The sequence below is a fragment of the Xenopus tropicalis genome, chromosome 4 (assembly GCF_000004195.4).
Source record: "Xenopus tropicalis strain Nigerian chromosome 4, UCB_Xtro_10.0, whole genome shotgun sequence".
Taxonomy (NCBI): domain Eukaryota; kingdom Metazoa; phylum Chordata; class Amphibia; order Anura; family Pipidae; genus Xenopus; species Xenopus tropicalis.
Genome location: NC_030680.2, coordinates 141,045,390 through 141,061,033, shown reverse-complemented (window position 1 = coordinate 141,061,033; position 15,644 = coordinate 141,045,390).

Below are 15,644 nucleotides of genomic sequence, written 5' to 3'. Positions count from 1 at the left end.
TGGGATTTGACAGTTTTATAGCAATTTCAACACCTAAACTGTGAAAACGAGTGCTTATTAGTTTCATTGGAGAATATTCCGAAAATGAACCCCAGCCTAATTAAGAACGATCTTAGTCATTTACTCCCAGAAGCTAAACAATTTATACTAAATAAGATAACTTTAAAACTATATGCGCCCCTCTTGCTCCTCCATTCCAGGCTCTTGTCCCTCAGTCATAGCAGCCTCGGATTAATGGCGAGGAGCCAGAGTCTGTAATGGAATACTGAATAAAAGTGCCATTTTCTTTTACCAGAGTGCCCAGTATCCATTTATAAATGATGATCTGTTAAGGCTGCAACCATATTAATTGTCATAGGCTGGCTGGTTACATTACCTGCTGACCAATGCATTGATCTTATAGGCTTGATTTCCCATACAATATGGGCTCTTGCTTTAAGGTGCCCATACACGTAACGATCCGCTCGCCTGGCAAGGTCGCCAAGTGAGAGGATCTTCTCCCGATATCCCCACTTATGGGTGCGCGATATCAGGGGAATTTATCCTAATTCGGTCGTTTGGCCCTGGGGGAAAAGGATCGAATTATAACGACTGTTAAGGGCGCAGTCGGTTTGGGGACCGCATCAAGGAGCCGATGTGGTCCCTGATCCGACTGAATTTTTTAACCTGCCCGATCGATATCTGGCAGATTTCAGGCTAGATATCAGTCAGGCAGGCCCTTCAGTAGTGCCCATACACGGGCCGATTAGCTGCCGAATCTGTTCGAGGGACCACTATCGGCAGCTGCAATCGGCCCGTGTATGGCCACCTTTACATGACTACTACAACAATAGTTGCTTTCCAATTATACTTCAGGACCCAGGGTAGTACTGATAAAAAGATTGGAAGATACTGGGGGCATACCGGTCAGTTTAGAAAATTGCACACACTGGGGCCTAGGATACCTTTCTAAATATCCATTTTAAGATCTTTAATGAAGGTAATTCCTTATCTTTTCCATAGCTCCAATTCACTTTTTTACGCATAAGTTTCCATTCTTAAGGAGACTTGTTTTTTTTCCAGCTAGGTATCGGGGCATAACTGCCAGCAATGAACGAATAAGAGTTGTTTTCCATTCCCTTAATTCTGCAATGGAATACCTGACTAAGCATGTTCAATACCATGTTCTATAATGTTATTGCCACAGCACCATGTGGATAAATTTGACCCCCCCCCCCCCCCTTGCAGCCATGATCCAAATATCCCCCCTCAAATGGGTGCGGTGCCATATAGTTATGATTTTATATGTCTGTTCTTTGAATACTGCACCTTTAAATAGCTATAAAGTAGTTTCAAGATGAAAAATCTCAAAATCCGGGTCTTACCTACTGAGGCTGAACGAACTGTGTGGGAATCACTAGGAGGTAGGAATATATAAAAAAAAAAAGTGAGTCTGATTTATACTTTCTGACTTTTAAAATTTTATAGCAATCTTTATACAAGTATGGAACCTGTTATCCAGAATGCATGGGACCTGGGGAGTTTTGGATAAGGGGTCTTTCCCTAATTTGGATCTCCATATAAAAAAATCTTTTAAAAATTAAATAAACCCACTAGGGGTAGGCAGAAGAGGCCCCTCCCTAGGGCGCAATGATGGGGGAGGTGCCCGTCAGGTACCTCTCCTGCCTACCCCTAGTCTTCACTCCCTTGTCATTGCCTCCGCTGCTTGTAATTGATGAGTTTTTGCCAGGCATGGATTCGCAGCAAAATTCCGCATTTCGCCATTGGCAAATTGTTTCGCGGAACAGCCACAAAAATTAATTGCATCAAAAAAGTCAAAATAGGCGTGGTCGCATCAAATTGGGCACAGCCGTGTAAAAAAAAGTCACGTGACAAACTCATTACGCTGATTTTTCGGCGTTTCGGGGGACAGATTCGTTCATCACTATTGTGGGGGGGAAGGGTTGCCTAGGGCGCCTGGTCGGCTTGGCCTGCCCTTGAATAAACCCAATAGAATTGTTTTACCTCCAGTAAGTAATAATTGTCTCACAACGGACGGCCTTTCTGTAATTTGGAGCTTTCTGGATAATGAGTTTCCAGATACCAGTAAGTCTTCTAGTTTGCACCATTAAGTAAATTCTTTATTCCCCATAACTACGTGAGGCGTTTAATCTTCTTAGAAAGTGTCCTGTAAGGTCACCGCCCGCGTATTTGTGTTTCAAGAAAAAAATCTGGATTGTAAGTTGTTTTAAGGTTCAGCCGAGACCTGCCAGGGAATAGGAAGTTGTAAAATGCTTTTCTATGTTTGGCCATTGCCTGCCATGACTTTATAGAGAAGCATAAATTGGCATAATCCCCCCATTTCAGGAGTGGGTTTGTGGGTGCTTCAACCGCACGGAACTTGGCCGACTGCAAAATCGCTGACTCTGCTACAATACGAAATGCAACTTTTTGACTAAAAACCCTCTCCTTGAAAAATGTCTGCATTTGCAAAGAATGAAACCACGAGGTACGGGGATGCTCATTGGTCAGCGCTTCGGCCAGTCATTAGCATTTCGGTGTATATTTATGAAAATTAGTGATGAGCGAATCTGTCCCGTTTCGCTTCACCTAAAAATTCGCAAAATGGCCGCAATGGAAACATTAAATTTCAGTTTCAATCCAGTTTTTTCCACATCTAGATTCGATCATTTTGTGATATGTGATAGGTACCTTAGATTGTAAGCTCCACTGGGGCAGGGACTGATGGGAATGGGATAGGGACCTTAGATTGTAAGCTCACTGGGGAAGGGACTGATGGGAATGTGATAGGTACCTTAGATTGTAAGCTCCACTGGGGAAGGGACTGATGGGAATGGGATAGGGACCTTAGATTGTAAGCTCACTGGGGCAGGGACTGATGGGAATGTGATAGGGACCTTAGATTGTAAGATCACTGGGGCAGGGACTGATGGGAATGTGATAGGGACCTTAGATTGTAAGCTCACTGGGGCAGGGACTGATGGGAATGTGATAGGGACCTTAGATTGTAAGCTCACTGGGGCAGGGACTGATGGGAATGTGATAGGGACCTTAGATTGTAAGCTCACTGGGGCAGGGACTGATGGGAATGTAATATGGACCTTAGATTGTAAGCTCACTGGGGCAGGGACTGATGGGAATGTGATAGGGGCCTTAGATTGTAAGCTCCACTGGGGCAGGGGTTGATGGGAATGTGATAGGGACCTTAGATTGTAAGCTCACTGGGGCAGGGACTGATGGGAATGTGATAGGGACCTTAGATTGTAAGCTCACTGGGGCAGGGACTGATGGGAATGTGATAGGGACCTTAGATTGTAAGCTCACTGGGGCAGGGACTGATGGGAATGTGATAGGGACCTTAGATTGTAAGCTCCACTGGGGCAGGGACTGATGGGAATGTGATAGGGGCCTTAGATTGTAAGCTCCACTGGGGCAGGGACTGATGGGAATGTGATAGGGGCCTTAGATTGTAAGCTCACTGGGGCAGGGACTGATGGGAATGGGATAGGGACCTTAGATTGTAAGCTCACTGGGGCAGGGACTGATGGGAATGTGATAGGGGCCTTAGATTGTAAGCTCACTGGGGCAGGGACTGATGGGAATGTAATAGGGACCTTAGATTGTAAGCTCACTGGGGCAGGGACTGATGGGAATGTGATAGGGACCTTAGATTGTAAGCTCACTGGGGCAGGGACTGATTGGAATGGGATAGGGACCTTAGATTGTAAGCTCACTGGGGCAGGGACTGATGGGAATGGGATAGGGACCTTAGATTGTAAGCTCACTAGGGCAGGGACTGATGGGAATGTGATAGGGACCTTAGATTTTAAGCTCACTGGGGCAGGGACTGATGGGAATGTGATAGGGGCCTTAGATTGTAAGCTCACTGGGGCAGGGACTGATGGGAATGTGATAGGGACCTTAGATTGTAAGCTCACTGGGGCAGGGACTGATGGGAATGTGATAGGGGCCTTAGATTGTAAGCTCACTCGGGCAGGGACTGATGGGAATGGGATAGGGGCCTTAGATTGTAAGCTCACTGGGGCAGGGACTGATGGGAATGTGATAGGGACCTTAGATTGTAAGCTCACTGGGGCAGGGACTGATGGGAATGTGATAGGGGCCTTAGATTGTAAGCTCCACTGGGGCAGGGACTGATGGGAATGTGATAGGGACCTTAGATTGTAAGCTCACTGGGGCAGGGACTGATGGGAATGTGATAGGGGCCTTAGATTGTAAGCTCCACTGGGGCAGGGACTGATGGGAATGTGATAGGGACCTTAGATTGTAAGCTCACTGGGGCAGGGACTGATGGGAATGTAATAGGGACCTTAGATTGTAAGCTCACTGGGGCAGGGACTGATGGGAATGTGATAGGGGCCTTAGATTGTAAGCTCACTGGGGCAGGGACTGATGGGAATGTGATAGGGACCTTAGATTGTAAGCTCACTAGGGCAGGGACTGATGGGAATGTGATAGGGACCTTAGATTGTAAGCTCACTGGGGCAGGGACTGATGGGAATGTGATAGGGGCCTTAGATTGTAAGCTCACTGGGGCAGGGACTGATGGGAATGTAATGGGGACCTTAGATTGTAAGCTCACTGGGGCAGGGACTGATGGGAATGTGATAGGGACCTTAGATTGTAAGCTCACTGGGGCAGGGACTGATGGGAATGGGATAGGGACCTTAGATTGCAAGCTCGTTGGGGCAGGGACTGATGGGAATGTGATAGGGACCTTAGATTGTAAGCTCACTGAGGCAGGGACTGATGGGAATGTGATAGGGGCCTTAGATTGTAAGCTCCACTGGGGCAGGGACTGATGGGAATGGGATAGGGACCTTAGATTGTAAGCTCACTGGGGCAGGGACTGATGGGAATGTGATAGGGACCTTAGATTGTAAGCTCACTGGGGCAGGGACTGATGGGAATGTGATAGGGGCCTTAGATTGTAAGCTCACTGGGGCAGGGACTGATGGGAATGTGATAGGGACCTTAGATTGTAAGCTCACTGGGGCAGGGACTGATGGGAATGTGATAGGGACCTTAGATTGTAAGCTCACTGGGGCAGGGACTGATGGGAATGTGATAGGGACCTTAGATTGTAAGCTCCACTGGGGCAGGGACTGATGGGAATGTGATAGGGGCCTTAGATTGTATGCTCTACTGGGGCAGGGACTGATGGGAATGTGATAGGGGCCTTAGATTGTATGCTCTACTGGGGCAGGGACTGATGGGAATGTGATAGGGACCTTAGATTGTAAGCTCACTAGGTCAGGGACTGATGGGAATGTAATAGGGACCTTAGATTGTAAGCTCACTGGGGCAGGGACTGATGGGAATGGGATAGGGACCTTAGATTGTAAGCTCCACTGGGGCAGGGGCTGATGGGAATGTGATAGGGACCTTAGATTGTAAGCTCCACTGGGGCAGGGACTGATGGGAATGTGATAGGGACCTTAGATTGTAAGATCACTGGGTCAGGGACTGATGGGAATGTGATTGGGACCTTAGATTGTAAGCTCACTGGGGCAGGGACTGATGGGAATGTGATAGGGACCTTAGATTGTAAGCTCACTGGGGCAGAGACTGATGGGAATGGGATAGGGACCTTAGATTGTAAGCTCCACTGGGGCAGGGACTGATGGGAATGTGATAGGGACCTTAGATTGTAAGCTCACTGGGGCAGGTACTGATGGGAATGTGATAGGGACCTTAGATTGTAAGCTCCACTGGGTCAGGGACTGATGGGAATGTGATAGGTACCTTAGAGTGTAAGCTCACTGGGGCAGGGACTGATGGGAATGTGATAGGGATCTTAGATTGTAAGCTCACTGGGGCAGGGACTGATGGGGATATGATAGGGATCTTAGATTGTAAGTTCCACTGGGACAGGGACCAATGGGAATGTGATAGAGACCTTAGATTGTAAGCTCACTGGGGCAGGGACTGATGGGAATGTGATAGGGACCTTAGATTGTAAGCTCCACTGGGGCAGGGACTGATGGGAGTGTTATAGGGACCTTAGATTGTAAGCTCACTGGGGCAGGGACTGATGGGAATTGGATAGGGACCTTAAATTGTAAGCTCCACTGGGGCAGGGACTGATGGGAATGGGATAGGGACCTTAGATTGTAAGCTCCACTGGGGCAGGGACTGATGGGAATGGGATAGGGACCTTAGATTGTAAGCTCACTGGGGCAGGGACTGATGGGAATGTGATAGGGACCTTAGATTGTAAGCTCACTGGGGCAGGAACGGATGGGAATGTGATAGGGACCTTAGATTGTAAGCTCCACTGGGGCAGGGACTGATGGGAATGTGATAGGGACCTTAGATTGTAAGCTTTACTGGGGCAGGGACTGATGGGAATGTGATAGGGACCTTAGATTGTAAGCTCACTGGGGCAGGGGCTGATGGGAATGTGATAGGGACCTTAGATTGTAAGCTCACTGAGGCAGGGACTGATGGGAATGTGATAGGGACCTTAGATTGTAAGCTCCACTGGGGCAGGGACTGATGGGAGTGTTATAGGGACCTTAGATTGTAAGCTCACTGGGGCAGGGACTGATGGGAATTGGATAGGGACCTTAAATTGTAAGCTCCACTGGGGCAGGGACTGATGGGAATGGGATAGGGACCTTAGATTGTAAGCTCCACTGGGGCAGGGACTGATGGGAATGGGATAGGGACCTTAGATTGTAAGCTCACTGGGGCAGGGACTGATGGGAATGTGATAGGGACCTTAGATTGTAAGCTCACTGGGGCAGGAACGGATGGGAATGTGATAGGGACCTTAGATTGTAAGCTCCACTGGGGCAGGGACTGATGGGAATGTGATAGGGACCTTAGATTGTAAGCTTTACTGGGGCAGGGACTGATGGGAATGTGATAGGGACCTTAGATTGTAAGCTCACTGGGGCAGGGGCTGATGGGAATGTGATAGGGACCTTAGATTGTAAGCTCACTGGGGCAGGAACGGATGGGAATGTGATAGGGACCTTAGATTGCAAGCTCACTCGGGCAGGGACTGATGGGAATGTGATAGGGACCTTAGATTGTAAGCTCACTGGGGCAGGGACTGATGGGAATAGGATAGGGACCTTAGATTGTAAGCTCACTGGGGCAGGGACTGATGGGAATGTGATAGGGACCTTAGATTGTAAGCTCCACTGGGGCAGGGACTGATGGGAATGTGATAGGGACCTTAGATTGTAAGCTCACTGGGGCAGGGACTGATGGGAATGGGATAGGGACCTTAGATTGTAAACTCCACTGGGGCAGGGACTGATGGGAATGTGATAGGGACCTTAGATTGTAAGCTCACTGGGGCAGGGACTGATGGGAATGTGATAGGGACTTTAGATTGTAAGCTCACTGGGGCAGGGACTGATGGGAATGTGATAGGTGCCTTAGATTGTAAGCTCACTGGGGCAGGGACTGATGGGAATAGGATAGGGACCTTAGATTGTAAGCTCACTGGGGCAGGGACTGATGGGAATGGGATAGGGACCTTAGATTGTAAGCTCACTGGGGCAGGGACTGATGGGAATGTGATAGGGACCTTAGATTGTAAGCTCCACTGGGGCAGGGACTGATGGGAATGTGATAGGGACCTTAGATTGTAAGCTCATTGGGGCAGGGACTGATGGGAATGGGATAGGGACCTTAGATTGTAAGCTCCACTGGGGCAGGGACTGATGGGAATGGAATAGGGACCTTAGATTGTAAGCTCACTGGGGCAGGGACTGATGGGAATGGGATAGGGACCTTAGATTGTAAGCTCCACTGGGGCAGGGACTGATGGGAATGGGATAGGGACCTTAGATTGTAAGCTGCACTGGGGCAGGGACCAATGGGAAAGTGTAAGCTCCACAATACATTTGCTAAAGATAGCCACATTTTCCAGCAAAAGACACTTACCTACTAATGCACCCCCATTTCAACTGATTGCCACTGAAAACAATAGGAAATGATTCTGAGAATCTTGACACCCACCTACAGAGCTGTTGATTGCCGGGATATTAAAGGCTAAGGAGCATGCAGGGTGCCATTACTGTTAGTGGGGTGGCCTCGTGCATTTGCAAATTAGCATCTTTGCCTGTAAGTGGACTCGTAGAACAGCTTTATGCAGGGATTTAAACAAAGAGCTGAACTCTTGCACTGATTTGGACAATCACCTTTATCGTTTTTTCATGGCAAATTATCTCGCCTGGTCTTATTCCCCTTCCCTCCTTAATAACTAGTTGGGAGGTTTACACATTTGCAACTCGGTTTAAAAGCAACAAAACATCAAATATCAAAGGATTTTTGAAGACCAATGTGATTTTAGCACCACATATTTCAGCCAGCTGGAAAGAGCTCGTGGTGGCCTTATGGACCTATTCACTTGATTGGGAAATGCCAAGAGCAGGGTTGGATGCTTGTTGACCCTGAAACACTTCCCATGGCATTTCCAGGCTGGAAACAATTCACACCTGTGATCTTCACGAAAAATCATGGAGCAAAATTTGAGAGTTGAAACCTTTTGAGATTCCTTCAAACCAACAGGCACATCAGGACTTGTCTGAATGGAAACCTGTCACTCCACTTACTCGAGAATTCTCAAGGCCTCTCCTGAGTCCTTGAGTTGCTTGGCTATTAACGTCTCACAGGCAGTTTCACACAAGAGAAATTTCAAACAATATATTTACTGTAAAATACCCAACAACGCCGAAGAGCGAAATGCACAGGAAACAATTCTTCCTTTATTCCAGCTAAAATCATACAAAATACACTGCTCAAAAAAATAAAGGCAACACAAAAATAAGACATCCTAGATCTGAATGAATGACATATTCTTATTAAATACTTCGTTCTTTAAATAGTTGAATGTGCTGACAACAAAATCACACAAAAATTATCAATGGAAATCAAATTTTCAACCCATGGAGGTCTGGATTTGGAGTCACACTCAGATTAAAGTGAAAAAAAAAACACTACAGGCCGATCCAACTTTGATGTAATGTCCTTAAAACAAGTGAAAATGAGGCTCAGTAGTGTGTGTGGCCTCCACGTGCCTGTATGACCTCCCTACAATGCCTGGGCATGCTCCTGATGAGGTGGCAGATGGTCTCCTGAGGGATCTCCTCCCAGACCTGGACTAAAGGATCCACCAACTCCTGGACAGTCTGTGGTGCCACGTGGCATTGGTGGATGGAGCGAGACATGATGTCCCAGATTTGCTCAGTTGGATTAAGGTCTGGGGAAGGGGTGGGCCAGTCTGTAGCATCAATGCCTTCGTCTTGCAGGAATTGCTGACACACTCCAGCCACATGAGGTCTAGCATTGTCTTGCATTAGGAGCAACCCAGGGCCAACCGCACCTGCATATGGTCTCACAAGGGGTCTGAGGATCTCATGTCGGTACCTAATTGCAGTCAGGCTACCTCTGGAGAGCACATGGAGGACCATGTGGCCCCCCAAAGAAACGCCACCCCACACCATTACTGAGCTACTGCCAAACCAGTCATGATGGAGGATGTTGCAGGCAGCAGAACGTTCTCCACAGCGTCTCCAGACTCTGTCACGTCTGTCACATGTGCTCAGTGTGAACCTGCTTTCTCCTGTGAAGAGCACAGGGTGCCAGTGGCAACTTTGCCAATCTTGGTGTTCTTTGGCAAATGCCAAATGTCCTGCACGGTGTTGGGCTGTAAGCACAACCCCCACCTGTGGACATCGGTCCCTCATACCACCCGTATGGACACATGAACATTTGTGGCCCGCTGGAGGCCATTTTGCAGGGCTCTGGCAGTACTCCTCCTGTTCCTCCTTGCACAAAGGCGGAGGGAGCAAATGTAATGGATAAAATAAAAAGAGCAGATCTTGTATTATTTTTAAATGCTCTATTTCATTTTAAATGGCTGACCATGGTAGATAGTATCTATGAAGTGAAGCCAATTCTTCTGCATCTTCACATTTTGGTTCAAGAGATATTCAAATTGAATGAATTGTTGTTTTATATTGTTCTTCATCAGGTTCTACTAGAAGGCAAGAAACTCACCTCAGGCAGCTCCCCAGCTGACTTTGAACCTTCAGTGCATGTTTTTGGAAGCCTCCCACAGGACTCAATGGCACTCTGCAGCTCCAACCTGGCCCAAGGAAAGTCTCCCATAGGGCTCAATGGCACTCTGCAGCTCCAACCCGGCCCAAGGAAAGTCTCCCATAGGGCTCAATGGCACTCTGCAGCTCCAACCCGGCCCAAGGAAAGACTCCCATAGGGCTCAATGGCACTCTGCAGCTCCAACCCGGCCTAAGGAAAGTCTCCCATAGGGCTCAATGGAACTCTGCAGCTCCAACCCGGCCCAAGGAAAGCCTCCCATAGGGCTCAATGGCACTCTGCAGCTCCAACCCGGCCTAAGGAAAGTCACCCATAGGGCTCAATGGCACTCTGCAGCTCCAACCAGGCCCAAGGAAAGCCTCCCATAGGGCTCAATGGCACTCTGCAGCTCCAACCCGGCCCAAGGAAAGTCTCCCATAGGGCTCAATGGCACTCTGCAGCTCCAACCCGGCCCAAGGAAGCCTCCCATAGGGCCCAATGGCACTCTGCAGCTCCAACCCGGCCCAAGGAAAGTCTCCCATAGGGCCCAATGGCACTCTGCAGCTCCAACCCGGCCCAAGGAAAGTCTCCCATAGGGCTCAATGGAACTCTGCAGCTCCAACCCGGCCCAAGGAAAGTCTCCCATAGGGCTCAATGGCACTCTGCAGCTCCAACCCGGCCCAAGGAAAGTCTCCCATAGGGCTCAATGGCACTCTACAGCTCCAACCTGGCCCAAAGAAAGTCTCCCATAGGGCTCAATGGAACTCTGCAGCTCCAACCCGGCCCAAGGAAAGTCTCCCATAGGGCTCAATGGCACTATGCAGCTCCAACCCGGCCCAAGGAAAGTCTCCCATAGGGCTCAAGCTCCAACCCGGCCCAAGGAAAGCCTCCCATAGGGCTTAATGGCACTCTGCAGCTCCAACCCGGCCCAAGGAAAGCCTCCCATAGGGCTCAATGGCACTCTGCAGCTCCAACCCGGCCCAAGGAAAGTCTCCCATAGGGCTCAATGGCACTCTGCAGCTCCAACCCGGCCCAAGGAAAGTCTCCCATAGGGCTCAATGGCACTCTGCAGCTCCAACCTGGCCCAAGGAAAGTCATGATACCAAAGCTTGAATGAATCCGAAACTTTTGTACTCGTTGCGACAAATACGATTTTGTCGCATAAATTTTGTCGCAAAGTACGAAAAAGTCAAATTAATGAAAAAATCGCAGAAAATATGCACAGTATGAAAACTTAGAAAATATACAATTTTTCGGAAACAATTGTACTTTGATGAATGTGCCCCTAAAGCTAGCCATACGTTGGGATATTTTTCTCCCTACAGACCAATTTCAGTGCGATCCGACAAATCCATCAAATTATCGTAAGGTTAGTGGGCACCGACCAATCGCACTTTTAGCGATTTTTTATCCAGCATCGGTCAGAAAATCAATCGGGCAGGTTTAAACATTTTCATTGTTAGCAATTAAATTTGCCCGTTGTCCAGTTGTTTGCAGGACCAAGCGGAGAGTTTTCCTACTTTAACAAGACGATTTAGCTTGAAAGGTTTGTTTTGTTGAAGGACAAATTGTACTTTTAAACATCGTTTCAGGATAAATTTGGTCCTAGAATAACTAAAAGATCTTTTTAAAAACATTAATGTGTCTGGGCAGTTTTAGAAAGGAACTACATGTGCGAATGTTCTGCTGTTGGAGAAGCATTTTCTCTGCTTAATTATTGTGTTTTTTTGCATTAGCAGAAGTAATGGGAAATTTCAAATTAGGCCTGAGGAACACCGGTACTGCTCTGGGATGGGATTATCAAGGTTACAAGCCTTCTGCCCAAAAATGATACAAAAGGCAGAAGGTCTGTAGCTATTCCTGTATGTATTTATCCAAGCTGAGTAGTGATGAGTAGTGATGGGAGGAATAATTCACGAAGCATGGATTCGTGGTGAATTTCCATGTTTCGCCTTTGGCAGATTGTTTCACGAAACAGACGTCAAGATTCGGTGCAGAAAAATTTGCACCACCAAAATGTGGTTAAAAAAATGGCGCACAGGAAAAAAATTGTCACACATGTGCGTTTTGCAGATTCACAAATTTGTCACAGTTTTGTGGATTTGAAAAAAAAAAATGTTCATTACTAAAGCTAATTCCTGTGTTTTTCAAACCCAGCAACACCCTGAGACAAAAGCTGGTGCACCCTAAAGACCCAACACCCAAGCACATGAAAAGTAATGTGGTCTATGCTGTCCAGTGTAGTGAAGAGTGCTCAGACTTATACATTGGGGAGACAAAACAACCTCTCTGTAAGAGTATGGCCCAACATAGGCAGGCAAACTCCTCAGGACAAGACTCAGCAGTCTATCTACACCTCAAAGAAAAAGGTCACTCTTTTGAGGACAGTAACGTGCATATCTTGGACCGAGAGGACAGATGGTTTGAAAGAGGAGTGAAAGAGGCCATTTATGCTAACCTGGAAAAACCATCCCTGAACATAGGAGGGGGCCTGAGACACCGCTTGTCACCTACATACAATGCCGCTTTGACATCCTTACCCCGGCGGTTTCAAAACAGTTCACACTTCCAGCCATGTACTTTGAAGGATTAACACCTTCATCAATGAGAATCATGGTACCATTGTGATTGGATCATACCTTCTTACACCTGTTGGTTTCAGCTAACACCTAACTGAACAAGTTCAATGGAACCATTGTGATTGGATGTCTGTGACTCTACTACCATCAAGAGTTTAAATGCCGGGGAATTCCCTACCAGTCATTTGAACTGAAGAAGCCACTCGGATGAGTGGTGAAACGTTTTCAATAAAAACTCAGAAAAGTCCAGTTGTTTTAGACTTAATTCTACTAGATATTGTATATCATGGCCTGGATGAATGAGAATCTTCATAGACATACTAAAGTTAAGGCTTATACCCCATATATATACCCCATATATATAAGGCTTATACCCCACCATTTTTAATTGCTCAGGCCACAATGGGCCCACCACTATTCTTACAAATTCTTGGTTATGCCTGTATGCCATATACAGTAAGCTGCATCCTTTCCATTAGAGGCCAAATTATGAATTTTATTATTAGCTTCTGCAATCTAAGGGGCAGATTCATCAAAGCACAAGTTCGAATCCCGAAATGGGTAAAATTCGGATTAGAGACATTAATTTCTGATGATCAGAAATGTCACGAAAATGCTTACAAAAAAATCGTAATAGTCACAATAACATTGTATTGGCGATCCGAAAGTCACGAAATTTTCGTATCCGAACGATTGTAAACTGCGAAAAAACCTTTCTGACTTTGATCCTTCAGTGCATGATTTTGGAAGCCTCCCATAGGACTCAATGTGAGTACATTTTCAATGCCACATTGTTTTGTCTTCCTTGTGGGTATATTATCTATTTCTCACAGTCCATAAATTATTATTATTATTATTATTAACATTTATTTATAAAGCGCCAACATATCCCGCAGCGCTGTACAATAAGTGGGTTTCATACATTGGGCATACAGAGTAACATATACAGCAACCAATAACCGATACAAGAGGGGAAGAGGGCCCTGCCCAAAAGAGCTTACACTCTACAAGGAGTAACATATAAAGCAACCAATAACCGATACAAGAGGGGAAGAGGGCCCTGCCCAAAAGAGCTTACAATCTACAAGGAAAAAGGGTTGAGACACAAGGTGTGGGAATAACACAAATGTAGACTTTTGGCTGATTGCAAACATTAAAAATGCTCATTCCATACTTCTAGCATGAGTGAATCTGTCCCATTTCGCTGCGTCATAAAATTAGAAAATTTGTGAAACGGCAAAAAATTCACGAAACTCATTTATCGCGCAATTTTTTTGTTGCCCGCGTCTTTTTTTTTTTTGTCGCCAGCGCTTTTTTTGACGCGACCGTGACCTTTCTTGATGCATCAAAAAAGGTTGCGGTCACGTAAAAAAAGCACAAGTGACAAAAAAAAATGGGGCGACAAAATAGATGCGGGCGACAAAAAAAAATTGCGCAATGAAATTTTTTTGACATGCAACAAATTTTCCCGTTGTGAATTTTCACTGAAGTTTCGCGAAACAATTGTGAAATGTGGAAATCCGCTGCGAAGCCATGCCTGCCGAAAAAATTTGCTCATCACTACATATTCCTAATAGACAAAATGTTGCAACACGCGTTGCGCTGAATCATTGTGAAGTTCTATTGAAAACAAAACATTTTTTTTCTCCAGACAATGGACTTTGACTATTCTATTTTACCGCCATCGCCCAGAAAAGAACATTAAAGTCATGAGGTCAATAAAAGTGTCAGACGCGGTTCCACTGTTTCGAGATTTTGTTTTTACGTTGGAAATTCCAGCTAAAATAACCGAAGTCTCTCGCACACAATCTGCCCTCCGCTCCCCCCCCCCCGACATGATTGATGACCAGTCAAAACAATCTCTGTTTACACAGCTTTAAAGTCCCGATATTGTTTAGGTTTGAGGTATCTGCGATTAGACAAAGAGAATGGGAGATAAGAGCCAAGGTACAAATACTCCATTGTTCTCCTCCTATTCATTAGAGACACAAAAGCCATTTTTACTCTTATTACACCATAACGATGATTTCCCATATTTAATTGAGGGTCGGGATGCAAGGCTTCCAACGGGTCAAATATTTATGTGATTTTTCTCATCCATTTTTCCCACTGCATTCTGCTGAACTCGAGACTCTCCTGGAAGCAATATGTAATTAGTTCCAATGAAATAACTAATAAAGGATATTCTGAATACAAAGACTCGTTAATAATAAGCTGAATACCTTGTCCGTTTTAATATAGCTACATTTTTTTTTTTTTTTTCTGGAACGGCTGCTTTTGTTTGCTTCGGCGCAACGATTTCACACTTCTTTATGAGTATGGAGAATGTGAATATTTCTGTGTGTGTATAAATGTTATTCATGTATATGTGTGTAATATACTCTTATTCAGTGTATTTTGAATGTATATACTCATAAATTCCACCAAAGGGTACGGCTCGTTATATTGAAATGATGTCAGACATACAGATGAAGCTGCCGTCATCCCACATGGAATTCTGGAATTCTGATTATCTCAGTTCAAACCGTACTAATTAGATGGACTAGCACGTATTAGCGAATAGCTGCCAGAAGGCCACCAGGGATAGAGGGAGTTATCATTATGGAGGGGTTACCTAAATCTGTTGGGATGGTAGCTGCCGTGGTCATTTAGTCCTCGGAAACATTCAGCACAAATATCTTTATTTACAGTTGCCCTGTTCCAGAGCCGCTCCTGCCGAGCAGAGAGGGCAACAAGCCACCTCTGGAAACTTTTTGAAACGGAAATTCAGCTTTTCTAGGGCAGAGGGTGTTATTGCCCTCCAGGACCCCCCAGTACCCGCTCCGACGTAGAAGAGGTAAGGGCAGAGTGGGTAAGTGGGGGCAACAACAGCCTCAGAAATGCCATTGCTTTGTTCTCTCCAACTCCAAACAGAAACATATACGTGTAGGCCACTATATACACAGGTGGAGCTTGGAATAGATGAGTTGGGTTGCCACCTCTGCCTGC